Below are 19,069 nucleotides of genomic sequence, written 5' to 3'. Positions count from 1 at the left end.
GATTGATGATGCCCGCCGACTTGCCACGGGGCCAGGCCCGCCGAAACGATGCCCCCCCCCCCCCCCCCTGGAACGGCCACGGCAATTGGGGAAGGTAACGCCCGTCTCCCCGCGGCGGCGGCGTTCGTCTCGTGCCGACACTATGGAAAGGGGGTCCGGTTGTGCTTAAACCCCTTCGTTCTGGTCGTCTCCGTGCGGTCCACGGCGGCAGGCCCGAAAGCAATCCCACTCAAGTTGCTTGCAGCCATATACAGTAGAAACATGAAAGGGGGTCCGGTTGTGCTTTCGCCGCCACTGGGGGCTCCGTCTACGCCGCGCCGTCGAACGCGGACGCTCGTAGCACACACAAGGAACGTCACACCACATACTTTCTCCTCAGCAAAACAAGTCACCCTCGGCTCGCCAAAACTTAAAACAGAACAACTAAAATACATAAAACAGCGGTAGAGACAACTAAGAAATTCTCTAGAGAGGTATTCTCAAAAACCTCCAATGCAGCTGTGGCAGCTTGGGAGAGAGAAAACTCGGTTAAAAAATTAACTCACAATATAAATGACCAAAGTGCTCTTCTCCAGTCTGGACGTGAACTACTTACGCTGCGTCCAGGAACACCGCTAAATCCACGCTAAGACCCCACTCCTCCGCTAGCAGCGGTTGCGCAGGGCTGAGCCAGAGTTATACCCTCGGGTTCGCGAATAAATTAGCGTTGGAGAGAAACGCTGCCGTGTACAGCCGTTCCCGGCCAGGCGTTTATTTTCTCTCTAGCACCTTTTCCGCCTGACCTTCCTTCGCCCCGAAGCCTTTTCTTCCCTTACATGTCTGCTAGCGCCAGGTGCTTGCTTGGCAGAAACACGGCACGATGTGGTGCAACGCGCACGTTGCAAGTATTTCTGCCTCCTCGCACCTTACACTTCCTCAAATGATTCACTTTGCGTTCACTCGACTACAGCCACGCGGGAACGGTTTGTGCGAAGCGAACAGCGTGGCAAGCTGAGAAATGATTCCACTGCCGGAAAATAGGTGCCTTGGATTGATATCCTGCTTCCCGCTCAAGGCTCTCACTCTTCTCCCTCAACGTGGGCGTCTCTCTCTCTCCCATGTCCTCCCAAATTATGTTTCCACAAATGATATTTCAAGACGCTGATAGAGTACAAGGCGTGCCTTTGTTTTAGGGAAAAAAAGCGAGTGCATGAGATAAAGGAAGGATTTGTGGAAAGCGCTTGTAGTGAATCTGTCACGTCCATATTGCCTTTTTTTTAGACTTTTCTCTTTAAGCAATGTGATCTTGATTTTGAAGTTCTGTAAACGCGCTTTTAACCTGATGTCCTCCACAACTCATTTTCCCCACACTCTTCCGTACTCTGGACTAGTCTTCCCGATTGCGTTATTCATTGTTAAACTTGTTCTGAGCTTAAGTCTTTCTGATAGTTAAATTTACCACAGCCGCGTATCAGCCTGCTACCATTTCTTTCGCCTGCCTCTTGATAGATGTTTTGCTTGAAGTCACAATGTACATTTGTTTTTAGTGCTCTGTGAATTTTGGGATGCTTTGGCACTTGTTGTTCGGATGATTTTGAGGTATTGGTCTGATAAATCCCCCCCCCCATGCTAAAATGCTCTTGTGGGCACAGCTGGGAACTTGTGGGCACACCGGTGGCACTGCTAAGTATAACTCAAAATACCAGGTTAGCAAAACCCGATGAATATTCAGCCGCTTTTTAAAACTCGAAACAAATACCTGCTTTACTGATGTAGCTTGACTATATGCTTATATGACGTTTTAAGAATACGCTCTAGTTAATTACCACCGCCAACCTTTCCTGCATTTCATTTAATAAGCATAAATGCAATTTATAAAAAGTGGTTTAAAAATAGCGAAAATGCATTGCTTTGTACTTGAAGGCTGAGTTTTTGACATTGAGGAGCGTTGATAGCATTAGCCAGTTTATTCCACAGTTTGCCGCTAGAAGACTGGCACAGGCAGCTTCATTGCCTCGCTGGGGCTAACGTTTTAGTGAATGAGGAGAAAAGACGAATATCAGTGTGACTGATGTGACGTAGGACAACTAGACGCGAATGCAAACACAAAGCTATTTATTCAAGGTAGGAGTTAATCCCGTACCAAAAACCGCTTTTCCGTTTATACTAGCAACATCGGAAAGGGATAAGGCGGTTCCTCAATTGTCACACTGGTAATTTTGGTTTTTCTTTGCAGCTGAAGGAACGTTCATTGCTACTACAATGCTTTTGAGTTAAACGCATTGAGTGAAAACGATCCAAGGACAATTTAAGATCGTTTCGTGTTATAATGATTAAAAGAAGGCCGTTGCGATCCACTAGTATTCTATGAACAGACAAAAGTCCAAAAGTAGGCAATCGAAGTGAGTCTAGAGATAGTCAAAGTTTGATGCAGCGACCGATCTAAAATACTGACCGTAAAATTACAATTAATGTAGACCTTGATCTGTAGACACAGATAGATTGTAGAGATACAGAGGAAAAATAGACCGTCTATAGAGAGGAAAAGATTGGCAACCTTATAGACCGGTCTGCAGGTATTCCGTATATTTCATAGATGCTAAATAATATTCGGATCACCCAACACTATCTATAAATAGTCCAAGAATTCTTGTAGACCGAAAGAAATTGATATTCGTATGCACTTTGCTCTGCAGGCAGTCTCTAGATTGACCGCGAAAAGAAGGTAACTGGAAAGTTAACTTCGGTTTATAGAAATTATGATAGAGAAAATGAGAAATTATGATAGAGAAAATACGCATACCACGTCTCTTGTGTCTATAAATCTCTGCAGACAGTCTAGATGCCATTTTTGGTACCGGAACAAAGCGAGACGCTGGATTTGGCCACTTCATGAAGGGAGGTATAGTTACGTATGTAATATCCATCAAATCGTAACCTTTATACATGTATTCAAAGCGTGATCTCGCAAGATCACGTCTGGCTGTTGCCTGTTTTGCCACTTGTACTGCGTCTGCAGGGAGCGGAGCACCGCACACAATGTTTTTTATTGCCTCAATAGCTATTTGCGGTGCGCTTAATTTTTGTTAAAGCTGTTATTCTATTCATCTCAGAACTCATACTTTCCGCAGTATAACTCTGTTGCCTCTTCCTCTTAGTGGTCTATAAACTACAATGATGTGGTCCAAAGCACCTTGTGTACTGGCATATTCAGTGTTCCAGGAAAATGAACCCGCTCAGCTAGCCCTAAAATCCGCGTAGGCATCGCAGTTAGTCCACCCGAGAGCTGGGCCAACACATGTTTTCCGTGGGGCATATCCATCGCTCCTTAGGCGGCGGCTTAACCACGCTTTCGACGGCGGCTTTTAGCGCCCACCAGTAGTGTCGCTTTCAGCCGCCTCGTGTATGCCGAGCTGAGTCCGGATATTTGCCCAGGGATTATGAAGGGGAGCTTACGCAACTTCATCGTGGACAGCGAGTGAGGTGCACTGCGGCGGAAATGGGTAGGAGGAGTGAGTCTTGGCGCACTGTGCTGAGTATGCTAATAGTGGTGTAAGTCAGCAGGTGTGCTACCGTGAAATGCGCAAATTTCTTGTGATACCGATATCCAACAAACACTTTCATAGATACTTCAGTCACCCCCTGCCGTCTTGCTTCAAAATTCGGTTTTGAGGAATGCTTTCTTGGCACTGGCTGGCACAATCTACGTGTTTCGTTTATTCGATCAATGGTTAGGATGCTCGGCTACTCATCCGGAGTTCCCGCGTTCGGACACGACCGCGGCGGCCGCGTTTCGATGGAGGCGAAACGCTAAGGTGCCCGTGTGCTGTGTAATGTCAGCGCACGTTAAAGATCCCCAGGTGGTCGAAATTATTCCAGAGCCCTCCACTACGGCACCTCTTTTTTCTTGTCTTCCTTCACTCCCTCCTTTATTCTTTACGGCGCGGTTAAGGTGTCCGCCGAGACAGATACTGCGCCATTTGCTTTCCCGGACAACCAATTTTAATTTTTTTCCCGCATACCTTTTGGCGACATTTCGTGATTGAGGTAGACATAATTGTTGCGTTAGTATTGGTATAGCGAAGCGCGAAACAAGCAGAAATTAGCTCCCTTCAAGTGCGACAGACGCATTTAGAAAGGTTAGGCTTGACATGTTTATAAATTGTCTTCTAGATGTACATGGAGTCATTAAAAATTTGAGGAATGAAGAATGAGCAATTAGAAACTTTAGAATAAAGAATAGTCAAGCTGAAGGGGTCACATTCAGCGCAAAACCGGGCGTCGGCGTTGTAACGAGAGAGCAGATTAGTCGAGAAGGTCAGGCGTCAAAACCACATGACCTTTCAGCGGTAATTCAAACACCTCACAAAGATAACTCTGTACAACACTGATGACGTCAGTACACAATTCCTCACTGGCCTGCCTGGTCCTGATGTTATTACATCAGCACTGTGTAGCGGCTGCGTTAAAAAAAATCCAAAGGCGCTGGAAAGAAAAGTGGTCGAGGCGGCAATCAAACCGCTGTCACTTGGGTCGTGAGCTGGGGACGCCATGCATTAACCACTGAGGAACGTTCGATCGCTTTAGTTAAAAGGGAACCTCACGAGTATAGTGGTAAAAATAGAAAGAGATAAAAAGTCTTTCATAAAAAGAAGTAAAAAGGGTCTCAGTGTATGCGAAATGATGTGCAAAGCGGACTCATAGCCGCCGAAGGGACGCGTTAACGCTATGACGTCATAGCCTCAAGCCGGAGTTTAGGTGACTTTTGAATATTGCGGGGCTTTTCAGCAGGTAGAAGTTCTATACACCAGAAGCCACCGCACGCAGTTGTTCCTCATAAAGAAAACGCATCTGTACTTAGCGCGTGCGTAAAAAGTAACGGATGTCTGGAGTCGCGTGAGGGCGTGTATGTCGCTTAGCGAACTTAACAGAGCACAGTCACAAAATGTGCAACACTTAAAAATGTGAGGCTATTTTTCTGACCGTAACAGGATGCCTTCTAGCATCTTTTATTCGCAGGCGTTTAGCGTAACATAATATATTATTATTTTTACTATTGAACAAGTAGCAACTTCGGCCTGTCACCCTTTTCGTGTGAAGGCAAGAGGCACAAGGGCGCATTCTGTGACGTCACTGAACCCGCCTGCTAACAATCTGTGCTTTGATGCAACGCCCACGTCTGCGATTAGTGCGCTAGTCAGGTAATCCTACCACCAACGCACCGATCTGTCACACACGTGCAAAATTTCCGCGGTCACTCCAGACCACCGACGATGCCTGGAACAGCAACAATAGCATATTCCTGTAGAGTAGAGAGCTTCCTATCGAACGACGTCGAAGAAGCCGGTGAGCCTACCGACCAGCCATCGGTATATTGGCTGGCGAACGAAAGGAAAAAGATAAAAAAATGGTGAACTGTTCCACTTTAGATTTGCGCACGCGGAAGCTCCTAAGCAGAAAATTTTTCATAGCTTCCAAAATCTTAGTGGATGCCAGTACCCTTCTGCGACTTTAAGTGAAGCGAGTCCAGAAGGTTGGTGTGTGCTCTGTGGGCGATTGCAGAAACCGAATTCACTTCAACTGATTTTAATAATTCTTAGGCCAGTAATCCTCTGTCAAGGAAAGAATGCAAATAATGAAAAAAGTTGTCCCTACAGCGTTCAGTAATTTGCTCACCAACCTTTTGCGGGGATTCTGCCCGAGTGTAGAGCAATTAAGCCAGTATACGGCATGAAGGCACATGCACATTCGCATTAAATTTCCTAAGTCCTGAAGGGTCGAGTCGAAAAATTATAATGTTCTAAAGACAGGCCCTAAACTGCAGACCGGGCTCACAAGTAAGAATTACAAAAAACTTCCACCCAGACAGGACAAACAGATCATGCGTAGAGTAATCACCAGCATAAGACAAGCTGTAAAACTGTCTCAGCCATCTAAAAAAACCAATTCCTTTTCTATTTGGAGGGCTCTCGGTGTGCTCTCACAATCACTGCCTTGCATTAAAACCTAGTAGGCTTCCAGAAGTGTCTTATGCATTACAAATCCCTCTTTCGGGGACGCTTATGTTAACAAAGAGTCGGTGGATTTTGAATCTGTGGTATTACCAAAGAAAGTGTGCTCCCCCAATGAAATCTAGAGAATCAAAGCGCTCACGCAGCCTATCATTAGTGAAACACATGACTGTACGCCCCATGCTAACCTTTTCGCATTGCGTAGTATGCTTGTAAACCATGCATGTAACACACAACGTGAAAAGGTTCTCAAGCTGCTCCGTGCACATTTCAGTTCTCGGCCTGCCTATATGCGAGCACTGGCCCAGAAACTACCAGTGGATTTTAAAACCCTCTCGGTTCGTTCAAGTCTTCTGCCAACTATAGATAAGCTACATTCCTGAGCAGAATTACTGGTGCTCTCGCTCACATCATTTCGTGAGTATTAGAATAAAAAACAATAAAGTTATATCTTACAAAATAACTGCTTTTGTCTATGCATTTTCACAAAACATTTCAGGTTTAGATTTGACCATCGAAATGTAAAGCCTAGTCGCAGATTGGCAGTTATCTTCCCTGCCAGCTATGCTTGTTATCTTTTCTTTTTTTCGGGTTGAACCAAGGGCGTCGACTTATCCACCGTTCGGGAAACCAGCGACACCCCTTCTTTTGGTGCACTGTGGCACCCACATCAGGTTACGCCTTTTATTACTCTTTTGTAGGCTTGAGAGAAATCATTCACACCTGCGTCGCTGTACAAAAAGAAGTAGGAATATCGCCGGTGCGAAGAGATGACAGTTGGTAAGAACAAAGCAGCACGAAAGGGTCGGAATCATAGAGGGCAACAAACCGGAAAAATCGAGAGGTCGGAAAAAACGCCCCTGACCTAGACTTCTTCTTGGCCTACGTCGCGTACGTGTGGCCCCTGAGTTTGGCATCAAAGCATACTTTACTAAACAAAAGAAAAATTGAAGAGGCCACTTAAAATGCGTCATAAGGGTATAACGCGATAGCATAATAGTTAGGCTTTCAATTCTGACTAGTTTAACGCTTTTGAACGCTTTTTTCATTCCTGAATTGTTTGAAATATTTATTTGATCAATTACGCGCTCTAATTTTTATTCATTAGTATCATCAAAGATTGGATTTTCATTCTTTGCATTCTGATGCGTTTGAAACCTATTTTTTTCTAATTTGTTTTATTTTTATTTCTCTGAATGTTTATTTATCGAATATTATTATGATTTCACTAGCTCTTTATCGCCTATCACACACCAATCAATCATAATCACCGGAATCACAAATTACCATGATCTGATTTCTTCTACGCAGCCCCCGACAATTTCCTACACGCGGTGCAGACTACTACTACGCCGACTGCTTTTCTACCGAACGAGATGTATACGGTATCGCTTAAAGAGAGTACAAAAAGCCCTACAAAGAGTAAAATACCAATATCACGACGGCTGCATGGCCATCGTATAAGGCTAAAGAGTGCGGATGCGTAGAGCGATAAATTCGTAAGTCGAAGAGTAATTTTACTCGTTCTTGCCTGGTGGAGCCATTCTGGGAAGGGTACTTTGTTTGATCGCGACCCATCAGAGATCTGTATACCGTTCTATACATCACATTTTTTGCGCTACAAACAGGAAACACGGGACAAAATTTCAACAATATCTCAAATTGCTAAGCTTGAGCTCCTTGTGCCTACATACCCGCTACGCCGTCTGCGGCACTACACCCTTAACACGCCACGAACTAACTACGGGCTACAGATGCTTAGATATTATCTACCTGCACTACTCAACCGCCTCTTTGATGCAGGCATTGACACTAACAAATGCAGCAATACTGACCTCCGGGCGTTCTTTCACTGAATAATTCTCTTTTTTTATGGTTTGTAGCTGTTACATACATATACGGTGGAAATATGCAGGCTCGTTGAATGCTTATCGTAACCAGTCAGCACGTCAGTATCATGTTGTCCTCATTCATGTATGTTGAAAATTGTTCTTTTTTATGCGTTGTCAATGTGTTCACTGCTGTGAAATTAAGTGCTATAATCTCTGCATATAGAATGTTTAAATAATGCTTTCAGTGCATGCTTTAAATTTTGTATATTACTTGTTCTTTATGTTATCGTGCGCGCTTAGTTTGTGTTTCCGCTGTTCATTCATATATTGTGAATCATGCCTTAGGTTTATGTATGACTTTCTTGTTTGCATGTGACCAGTGGCGCCACTGTTGCTGTTTGTTGTGGGCCTCGGGAGCTTGTCAAGCTACGGCTTTATTTCCCGGGGCCCACTGCTCTCTGTAGCAAGAAATATACTGAAACTGAAACATGCGACGCTGTGAAAGGTACTGAAGTAGTCGGCACGGAAAAATAAAGAGAGGCGCGTTACTCCGCGGTTGTTCTGAGGCCGAGTTGTTTAAGGCACGAGAAAGCGACAGCGTGTCGTCCGCAATAGGAGTGCATTTACTCCAGCTCATGACAAATGTGTCGCGTAATAAGCCTGCCGGCAAATCATTTTCTGTGTTTCGTTCACGACAAGAAACACGCTACTTTTTGGTTGCGGATGTATAGGCAGCGAAAACAAGAGCGCTAGCTTTGACAGCGCGGCACCTGATGTATGAAACGGAGTATAGGCAAGGGAAAAAAAACTGATTCTCGCAAAGGTGAGTTTAGCTGCACTCCGTCACAATGGGGCTTATTTCCGTCGCTTTTTTCGGTGACGAGAAAAGGATAAGGATAAAAGCGTTGTTGACGGGGAAAATAACCGTTCTATTACCTTTCCCAATTTTTCCCAATCAGTTTTCTCCTTTCCTTCCTTGCACAGGAGCGAGTAGAGGTTATTTGTGGACGCGATGACGAAGAGCCTGAGAAAAAGGGCGGTAAAGGCGTTGGTTAATGGTGGCTCTTGTTAGTGAAATGTCGGCGAAGTAACTCCAGAAGAATAACTTTCGGATCATTCTGTTTTGAGAGTAGACAAAAAGAAGCGAAAGAAAAATTAAGCTTTCCCGCTCTGGAGAACGTTCTCTTCTGCCGCTTTGTGCACTCGCTGTCGCCGCATGGGTTTTCTTGCTTTTTTTATCAGCATGTGAATTCCCCTCCCACCATCACACGAAAGGGTGATAACGAAGACTGAAGGGCCGGCTCCCGTTCGATGAGATTGCCTCGCTGTTGTGTCAGGAAGGAAAACCACTACTTTGCCATCTGAGAGCAGTAAACGACCGAGAATCAACAACAACAACAACTACTACTACAGCCGAGAGATATGGGGAGTGAAAAAAAAAAGCCCATGAAAGATTACTACAAACTAGAAAACCACGAAGCCTTATTGCGTATGGAAAGAACTCTGAGCTGGAAACCGTTGACCGTGCATAAAAACTGCGTAAAAGATATCTGATGCCTTCCTTCCCCTTACTAATAGCGTGTTTTGATTTTGGCCAGGGAAAATTTTAGCTGCGTTGATAGCAAGATCTTTTGAAGTGCTTTAATTCCTTTTTAAATGGCTTTTTACCGTATTCATTCTCTTTTCTTCGTTACTTGGACTACTATAGATCAAACAGCCGCTACAAAGCTCTTACCAAGATCCCAACAAATGCTGACCGCATTTACGCTGAGAAGGAGATTATTAACCGTACAAAAAGAATACACTGCCAAATAAAAGGTGCGCTGTGTTGTGAACACTTGCGGAAAATACTGTTCGTTTGGTTTACTATTGTTACCAGAAAAGACGTTTCCTAAATTTACGCATTCACAATTCCTGCTGCGACATTTCGGGGGCGTGAAGAACTATGCGCATTCAAATACCACTATTGCATCGGAAGAGAAGGGAATGGAAGGAGATGCGTGTTGTGACATAAATGACAGAAACCAAAAATCACCGAAACCAAGGAGCACAGTGGCTATCTCTTTTAATTTCTGGTTTTTATCGATGGGAGAATAATAAAAGCAAATGTTTTAACAACCGCATACCGCCGGTGGGGTCCAAACCCATGAACTTCAAATTTTGCATCAGAAGGTTGTGTACACATTGCAGAATCGTTTGGTAACTTCGATGAGTAGAGAGTGAATTTTAATCTATTAAAACCATCTCCATTTTTCTCTTTCACCGCTGCATTAACAGATACGGCCTAAAGGTAAAATTGTCAGGACTGAAGCAGCGAACCGCATGTCGATATTGTTGCGAAACAAAATACCGCGGCGAGGTTCGCCTAAGGCAGCTGGAAAGTTCTACCAATGCCACCATAAATATTACTCACAGCCTGTGATGGCACACTAGATAAATTAAGAATACACTAAATTACAAATAAACCAGTATCTTCACTAACAGGTAATTATACATTAACAACAAATCCAATAAACATAAAACGCTAGATGCAACGCAGACGAAAGAAACGGATTATCAGGGCGGAAAACAAAAAATGTAAAAGTAAAATACCCGTCGTTAATATATATATATTGCAAGAAATGCAAAAACATGAAAACTACAGCGCAATGCAAACAATTTAAGCAGTCAAAAATAAAAGAATTGCACATAACTCTGGTAATTCTTCTATTTTAGAAGAATTTTCAAAGTTGGTTTTAACGTGGACAAAAACATAGGTTATTCTACTCGAAGAGGTATATCATTCCATAAAGAAATACCTATGAAATGAGTTGTCTGTTTTCTGCATTTGGAAATAATATATGATGTGGTAGCAAAAACATTTTTGAGCTACAAACCTAGTGGTGTTACTGTTCTAGAGAAAACTACTGCCAATAAACAGAAAACAAAGTTTGTCGCCGATTAGCTTTAAAATATGATAGCTAGATTGCACTAAAATAAATTATTAATGGATAAGATATTGTTTTCAGGTTGCAAAAGCATAGCACTGAAAATATGTGAACTGCTGGTAATGGTGGTATTGCCAGATTTTTAATGTATTAAAATCGGGTAAAATAATAACGGTAAGTGTTTCCATATGCTACAATGCCGTTGTGAATGTGTGCATGAATACATGAGCAATAAAGCTATAATAGCGTGGACGGATTAAAAAATGCGGCCTGCCAAAGCCTGTCCCGCCGCGGTGGCTCAGTGGTTAGGGCGCTCGACTACTGATCCGGAATTCCCGGGTTCGAACCCGACCGCGGCGGCTGCGTTTTTATGGAGGAAAAACGCTAAGGCGCCCGTGTGCTGTGCGATGCCAGTGCACGTTAAAGATCCCCAGGTGGTCGAAATTATTTCCGAGCCCTCCACTACGGCACCTCTCTCTTCCTTTCTTCTTTCACTCCCTCCTTTACCCTTTCCTTACGGCGCGGTACAGGTGTCCAACGATATATGAGACAGATACTGCGCCATTTCCTTTCCCCCAAAAAAACCAATTAAAAAAAAGTCTCATAGGGCTTGAGTGGCAGAGCTCAACAGGCAGCGCAAGAGCTCAGAAATACACACAGGCATAAACGCACACTAAAAATTACGGAACGTCATTAAAATAGTGGCAAAATAAAAATATAGAGAAAACCCATGTTACGTATAAAAACAAAGCCTCATCAGAATAAACCTCATCAGAAGAATGACCTAGTGGTAACGGAGGCAAGTGAGATATCAACTTATTATTTTATGGGCAAATCAGAAATTTTGTTATTGCGCGGTTGAAAATTAGGTGGTTATCAGAAGACCACGTCACATCGTTGCCTAGTAGGCATTTATTTCGCAGTTTAAGAAATTCGACACTTCTCAGAAGAAGGAACGGCTGCGTCGTCCGAGTATCATATTCAGTAACTGTTGAAGAGGGAGACAGGGGGATCATTATTATGAAATAAAAAAAGTAAAAAGCCAAAAACCGATCTCTAGGGGACGCCTAAGTTGATTTTAGTTAAGAAAAAGTACGAGCCACGAATGGCGCTTTCTGCCTGTCAAGTAATTTACTTTTCAGAAATATTAGTGCGAGAGCAGATAGGCCATATGATTCTGTAGTTTGGTGAACAAGATGTTGAGAATCATTGTGTCTAAAGCTTTAGTGAAGTTTAATAATACAGCGCCAAGAAATTGTACGTCGTCCACCGAAGACCAGTTGTGCTTATGCTTCTGTTGTTTGGTAAACAAGATGTTGAGAATAATTGTGTCTAAAGGTTTAGTGAAATCTCATAATACAGTGCCAACAAATTGTACATCGTCCACCGATTGCTTAATATAGTAAGTTAGGCTAAGCAAAGATAGATTAGTGGAACCCCAGCGTTAAAACCGAATTGACAAGTTCTGAGTAAGATAAACTTACTTATCTTACTATTTAATCGTAAAGAAAAATTTTTCAATAAGCTTACTGAATGAAGAATGTATCGAAACGGATAGGTAATTATTTACAAGCTCTTTGACGCCACTTTCATACACAGGAATGATTTTTGGTTTTGAAAACATCACGATAAATACCAATTAATGCTAAATGTTGTGTTGATTATGTAGCTGATTCTGTCACATATTAGAGGAGAAGCTAATTTCAGATAGCGAACAAAAATGCCGCCTGAACCTGGGCTTGTATTGTTAAGCTCAGGCATAGGCGCACTTCATCAGAGGTCACTGGAAAAAGTTTAAAGAAATTTGAACGGTGCAAGTTTGGCTGTGAAAATGTGTGCAGATGATTGCAGGTTCATGAAAACTGATTGCAAAAAGTATTCACATTATTATTAGGCTCATCATATTTAATGTCGTTAAAGGTAAATCTATTAAAATATTTGTGAAAGCATGCGATAAAAAATTTGTTCATAATTTTTCATTCTTCTAGAATTTTTTTGTTTAAATTAAATGCTCTTGATTAACGCTGCGAACTGGGCAAGTTGGTATTGATTCATACTGAACAGTGCAAAAGACAACAGGACAACGACAGGTCGCAGGTCACAGGTACAAACCACCTCTTGTCGTGTGTTCTTCTTCGTGTGTCCTGCTGTCTTTTGCGCTGTTCAGTATGAATTAAATGCTCTCTCATGATGACAATTTTTTCCTCTCTGAGTGGACAGTTAAGAACATTACGGCGTTTCTTACAGCGGGAAATAAGTATCAGAATTAACCACGTACCATGATGCAGCCGCCATTAAAGCGTTCATCATTTTTGCTCACAGCGCAACAGGAACGGGACGCGAGACGAAAGACAAACACAAACAAGCGTTTGTGTTTTTGTGGCGCTGTGACGAAAGTTATGAACACTTACCACCTCGCGCAAATTTCCTCCTTGCGGAACTTTATAGCGTTACACATTTAGTTGTTAGTCGACGCTGTTGTGTGCTGCGCTCGTTCCCGCTTTATGCCACACGGTTATACACCCCAAAATCTGCCGTTTTGAATCGGCGGTATGCCATTCTCTCAAATCATACTGGCCTTTTTTGCACTTTCAGGTTGCCAAGAGAGTGGCTCAGGACTTCATGCGAAGAATTGATGAAGGCTTCGCGCGAAATTTTATACCAAAAAAATTGCCCGCGGTGTCCTTTATTTCGTAGAGCAGGAGCCAGGTCCTCTTCTTGCATTCGTAAAGCACTTCTGAACCGCTTTTGTTTAATTTTTTCCAGTGTCTAATCACTATCGGTGTGCAGCGCCCTAAAGACGCTTGCGGCAGGCAGCAGTGACCTTGAATTATTTAAAATATAGGAAAAAAAAAACGCTTTATGAAATATATAACGTACAGTATCGAAGCCGCGAAGAGAAAACTTTGCTGCTGCCCACGTCCATTAGTGAGTATAGAGCACAAGGTGAACAAATAAAGGCTCAGCAGACCCTCCGGCATCGTGCATCGCGAACGAAATGGGATCCCTAAAATCAAGAATACCCTATCCACCCGCTGCGGCTGGGTTTTTATGGAGGAAAAACGCTAAGGCGCCCGTGTGCTGTGCGATGTCAGTGCACGTTAAAGATCCCCAGGTGGTCGAAATTATTCCGGAGCCCTCCACTACGGCACCTCTTCTTCCTTTCTTCTTTCACTCCCTCCTTTAGCCCTTCCCTTACGGCGCGCTTCAGTTGTCCAACGATATATGAGACAGATACTGCGCCATTTCCTTTCCCCAAAAACCAATTATTATTATTAATATCCACCCATCAACTGTACATATTTTGTGCGTTTCGACCAAATACAAACCATTCCTTTCATTTAAAACGTCTGAGAACGCGTTCACTTTGTAAACGCAATCCCGAAGGCACTGGTGGGCTAGGACTCTGTAGTCACGAAATTTTGAATGAGCCCAATAAATCCTCGGCACCTTAATGCTCATTGCAATGCACAGGGTATGTTCTTTCTTTCTTTATAAACAACAATCGAACTCGAATACAACTCCAGCAAAAGAAAAATAATTTAAACGAGGAGGCCTGATAAGAACGGCTTAATCGCACCGCCGGCCGAGGACAGCCTCGGTGCAACCTCGGGGTAGAAAATAGAATACTCCTGCGGGAGCCTCAACAACTGCGCAGCCGAAGGAGGCGACGTCTGGAAATAACGTCGAGGGAATAACGAAGAAAGGAACAGGAAGGAAAGGCAATGTTCCACATTCAGGCAATCTCACGAATCAGAACCGCCTCGCGGCCGCCTTGCAAGATCTCGAGGCAACTGGGAGAACATTTATTCTCTCCGCACAAGCAGTTTACCAGCATGCAGCAGTCTCACCGGTATTTTATGCACGAAATTTCCCAGGTGCACCGTATTACTTCTCTATGTCCCACTGCGGGCTTTCTCTGAAGTTGTCCTTCAAAGCGGGGGAGACTCGGAGGCAGCAACATAACGCCGCAAAAACCAAAAGCAAAAGCTGAACTGAGAAAAAAGTGTTTCTTCGTGTTCGCCCGTTTCCAATTTTCGAAACCTTATTTACACTTCATGACTGTGTTCCTGCAGCCATGTTTTGTTGATCTCTCTTCGTGGACCCGGATGCAACACATTAGCTCAACTCCGCAACAAAGAGAAGGTGTGTGAAAGCAAACCTGAACTCTATGCAACAACATGGTCGTCTTCCTGGGGGTACAAAAGGTGGCAACTACACACGTTGTGTCATTTTGTGTTCGTTGCTTTGTCTGTGAGTTTTTCGATCTTGTTATGCTTTTATATTTATTTTTCTATTCCGCCTCTTGCCTGCCTTGAAGCACAACTAAAGCCTGAGCGAGTAGCAGCTATTTGAGCTGGTGGACTGGAACGCTTTCAGATGGAAAGACGTACACGCAAGTTTTCCTTCTAAACTGCGCAGCCTTGTGCGATGTTACAGAAAAAGAAAACATGAATCAAAAGAGTAGGCTGTGAAAGCTGGGCGGCCATTTCTACTGCCGTTAGACGAACCGAAGTAAATCTATACAAGTCTTGGAAGTGGGGATTTGGTCGAGAATAAGCATTTCATTTCATTTCATTTTATTACCTTAAAGACCCCTCGCGGGGTATTACATAAGGGGTGGGATTAGCAGGAAAAGGCACAAAACAATGCCATTAGTGATCATGAACAAAAAATGTTGTTTAGATTGTTTGCAAATGATGAAGGACAGGTGATGTCGACGATATGCTGGGGAAGGCCGTTCCAATCTTTAGCTGCACGTGGGAAGAAAGAGGCTGAAAAAGTAACAGTTCGGGCACGTGGGCGAAAAACTTGAAGCGTGTGGCTAGTGCGATGAGAAATGTATGATGCTGGCGTGATGTAAGGGGCACGGTTAAGTGATGAGTAAAAGAACTTATGGTACAGTGATAGCGTGGCTATGCGACGACGAACGGAAAGAGGCGATAGTGCTGATTTGGTTTTTAAGGCTGAAACACTGACGTCGTAAGAGTAAGAAGAATGAATGAACCTTGTAGCGCGGTTTTGAACGGCTTCTAGATCGTTTACGAGGTTAATATGATGCGGGTCCCATATGGCGGATGCATATTCAAGTTTAGGTCTAATGAGTGACTTGTAGGCGAGCAATTTCACGTGATGTGAGGTGAGGCGAAGGTGACGTTTAAGAAATCCCAGAGTTTTGTTAGCCGATGATATCACGTTAGCAACATGTGCATTCCATGTTAGGTCGTTAGATAATGTGACGCCTAAGTATTTGAAAGATGATACAGATTCTACGAACTCGTTAGCGATTTTGTATTGGAAGGCATGAGTCTTTTTGCGACGGGTGATGGAAAGAAGCTTGCATTTGCTAGGGTTGAGGGTCATAAGCCAATCTGCGCACACTGTTCAATTTGGTTAAGGTCCTGCTGGAGGGCTTCATGATCAGTTATGTTTGTTACTTGGCGGTAAATTACGCAGTCGTCAGCGAACATTCGAATTTGGCAGGATACGTATTGAGGGAGATCATTAATATATATTAAAAACAATAGGGGTGCAAGAACAGAGCCTTGTGGGACGCCGGATGTTACAGGGAGAGGGTTGGAAGACTGGTTATTTACAATGACTGACTGAAAGCGATTTCTTAAGAAGGCCTTGATCCAGTTTAGCACGTTAGGATGAATGTTTAGAATAGAAAGTTTTTGTATTAAACGTTGATGTGGAACTTTATCAAATGCTTTAGCGTAATCCAGAAAGATGGCGTCAACTTGAAGGTTAGCGTCCAGGTTAGTATGTAAGTCGTTGAGGAACATGGCTAGTTGTGTTTCGCATGAATACCCCTTGCGGAAACCGTGCTGGGATGGATGGAAGAAATTGTTAGCGTCTAAGAAGTCCATTACCTGAGAGTATATGACATGTTCCATGATCTTGCAGGGGACGCTAGTTAAAGAAATAGGACGGTAGTTCAGAGGGGAATTTTTGTCACCTGATTTGTAGAGTGGAACGACCTTCCCAACTTTCCAGTTTTCCGGAATGAGACCTGTAGAGAGTGATTGCGAAAACAATAATTCAAGATACACTGCACTGATACATTTTGTGTTTTTTAGTAGTTTAGTGTTTATCTCGTCGATGCCGGCTGACGAGGAAAGTTTCATTTTCTCGATTAAAGACGAGATGCCTGTTGAAGAAAAAGTTATTGCGTCCATCGGTGAGGTGGCATTAGTAGGAGGTATTCTTGGAGGCGGGTTGCGCTCCTGGGTGAAAATTGACGAGAACGCCGTATTGAAGATGTTAGCGCATTCTATGTCGGAGGCTTGAATACCGGATGCATGAGTGAGAGTTACTGAGTGTGATGGTGCGGGATTGATAACGCGCCAAAATTTTTTGGGGTTATCGCATAGCATGCGCGGTAGGTCGCTGTTAAAAAATGAGTGTTTAGCGTTGGTGACGGAAGTCAAGTATTCTTTTTCGGCTGAAAAGTATTTCTCCCACGCTTCGGAATTGCTTTTAAATTTGGCAGCGCGAAAAAGCCGCTTCTTTTTATTCTCCAGTCTTTTTAGTGTCTTAGAAAACCAGGGTTTAGAGCGATTTTCACGAAAAGTTATTCTAGGGATAAATTTTTGCGTTAGTTCATGAAGTTTATTTTTAAATATTAGCCAATTCTCGTTAACAGATCTCTGGTTATAACCGGCTTCGAAGAGTGGGAAAAAAATGCTCAGTTCATGATTAATGGCATTGTAGTTACCCTTGTCATACAGGGTGATTGTTTTCTTTTGTGTTTCATGGCGCTCGGTGCGGAAGGAAAAATCGGCTTGAATGACTTTATGGTCGCTAATGGGCTCTAAGTATGTAATGGATGACAAACTGTCAGGATGAGAGCTTAGTATTAAGTCTAAAATGTTGCTCGAATCGCCTGCGGTGCGTGTTGGGCTGGTTACTAGTTGATAAAGATTAAAGTTCAAACAAACATCTAGAAAATCCCTTGATTCTGCACTGATTGGCTGTGAATGAGAACGGTTGAGCCAGTTTATTCCTGGATAATTAAAATCACCAAACAGAAGAATATGCGCGTTCGGATAAGATATCATGAGCTGGTTTAGCATATTGTTAAGTTCACGAGAAAAGTTTGGGCTAGAATGCGGAGGCCTATAACACACGCCGATTATGACTGAATGCGGTGAAGTACGGCACAAAAGCCACAGTATCTCTAAGTTAGATGGGAGACGGATGGGTGAACAAGATAATTCTGGTCCAGCAGCGATCAGCACGCCACCCCCTCGAGAATCTGTGCGGTCCTTCCGATAAACAGAAAAATTCGGCAAATCGGCAATAACTTCAGCATCAGTGATATCATTAGTAAGCCAGGTTTCAGTTAGTAACAGCATACTGCTGTTAGATGATATGACTAAGCTAGACACGCGTTCTCGTTTCGGCATAAGACTGCGAATATTAGTGTAGGTTACAGAGAACGAAAGATGATTGCTTGGTAAAGTGCGGGGACGGGTATTGATTACATTTGGGGGAGGTAACCGCTATGGTATCTCTTTAACCATCTGCGATGAGATATCGTACATGTAACGCTTAGCTCCAATGTGCAATGTCTTGTAGCGAAGTGAAAATTTAGCTTTTTTGGCTTTGGCGAATGCTACAAGGTGGCTACGCGCGGTTTGGACGGAACGAGAGAAGTCTTCGCCGATGCTATAGGATGTGTTCTTTAGTTTCCGGGCATTAGAGAGAATATTGTCTTTAGTTTTGTAGGACGTGAATTTGGTTATTATTGGGCGACAGCGGTCGTCAGAGTGGCGTCCAAGGCGATGTGCGCGTTCTATTTCTTTAGGGTCGATTGATATGTTAAGGCGATCCTGGCAGTGACGAATGATGATTTCTTCAGCCTCAGCATATGTTTCGGCCGCATTAGTGTCTTCAAGGCCATAAAATATTAGATTATTCCGCCGCGATCGATTTTCGGCGTCGTCTAGGCGTGTTTCTAGTGCAGAGACTAAGCTGGCTGTCTGGGCGGCGTTAGTTCGGACAGTATCAAGGTCTGTTTGTAAGGTTTTTAGGGTTTGGTAGTGGTTCTCGAGATCAGTCATTCTTTCGTTCAGATTGGAGATGGTTTGGTTTGTCGTTAGTAATTGGTTTTTTAGTTCACCCACATTAGCGATGAGTTGAGATTGACTGGCTGAAATTTTTTGCAGCTCGGCAAGAATGGCGACAGAATCAGGACCGGGGTTAGTTTCAATATCACCGGATAACAACAACAGAAGAGAACGGGCAAAATCGGCAGCGATAGCACTCAGACACTGTGGGCTTGGTAGCTGCACTAAGAAGTAGTTACTAGTTT

The sequence above is a fragment of the Amblyomma americanum genome, chromosome 11, assembly GCF_052857255.1.
Source record: "Amblyomma americanum isolate KBUSLIRL-KWMA chromosome 11, ASM5285725v1, whole genome shotgun sequence".
Taxonomy (NCBI): domain Eukaryota; kingdom Metazoa; phylum Arthropoda; class Arachnida; order Ixodida; family Ixodidae; genus Amblyomma; species Amblyomma americanum.
Note: the sequence above shows the minus strand (reverse complement) of the source record.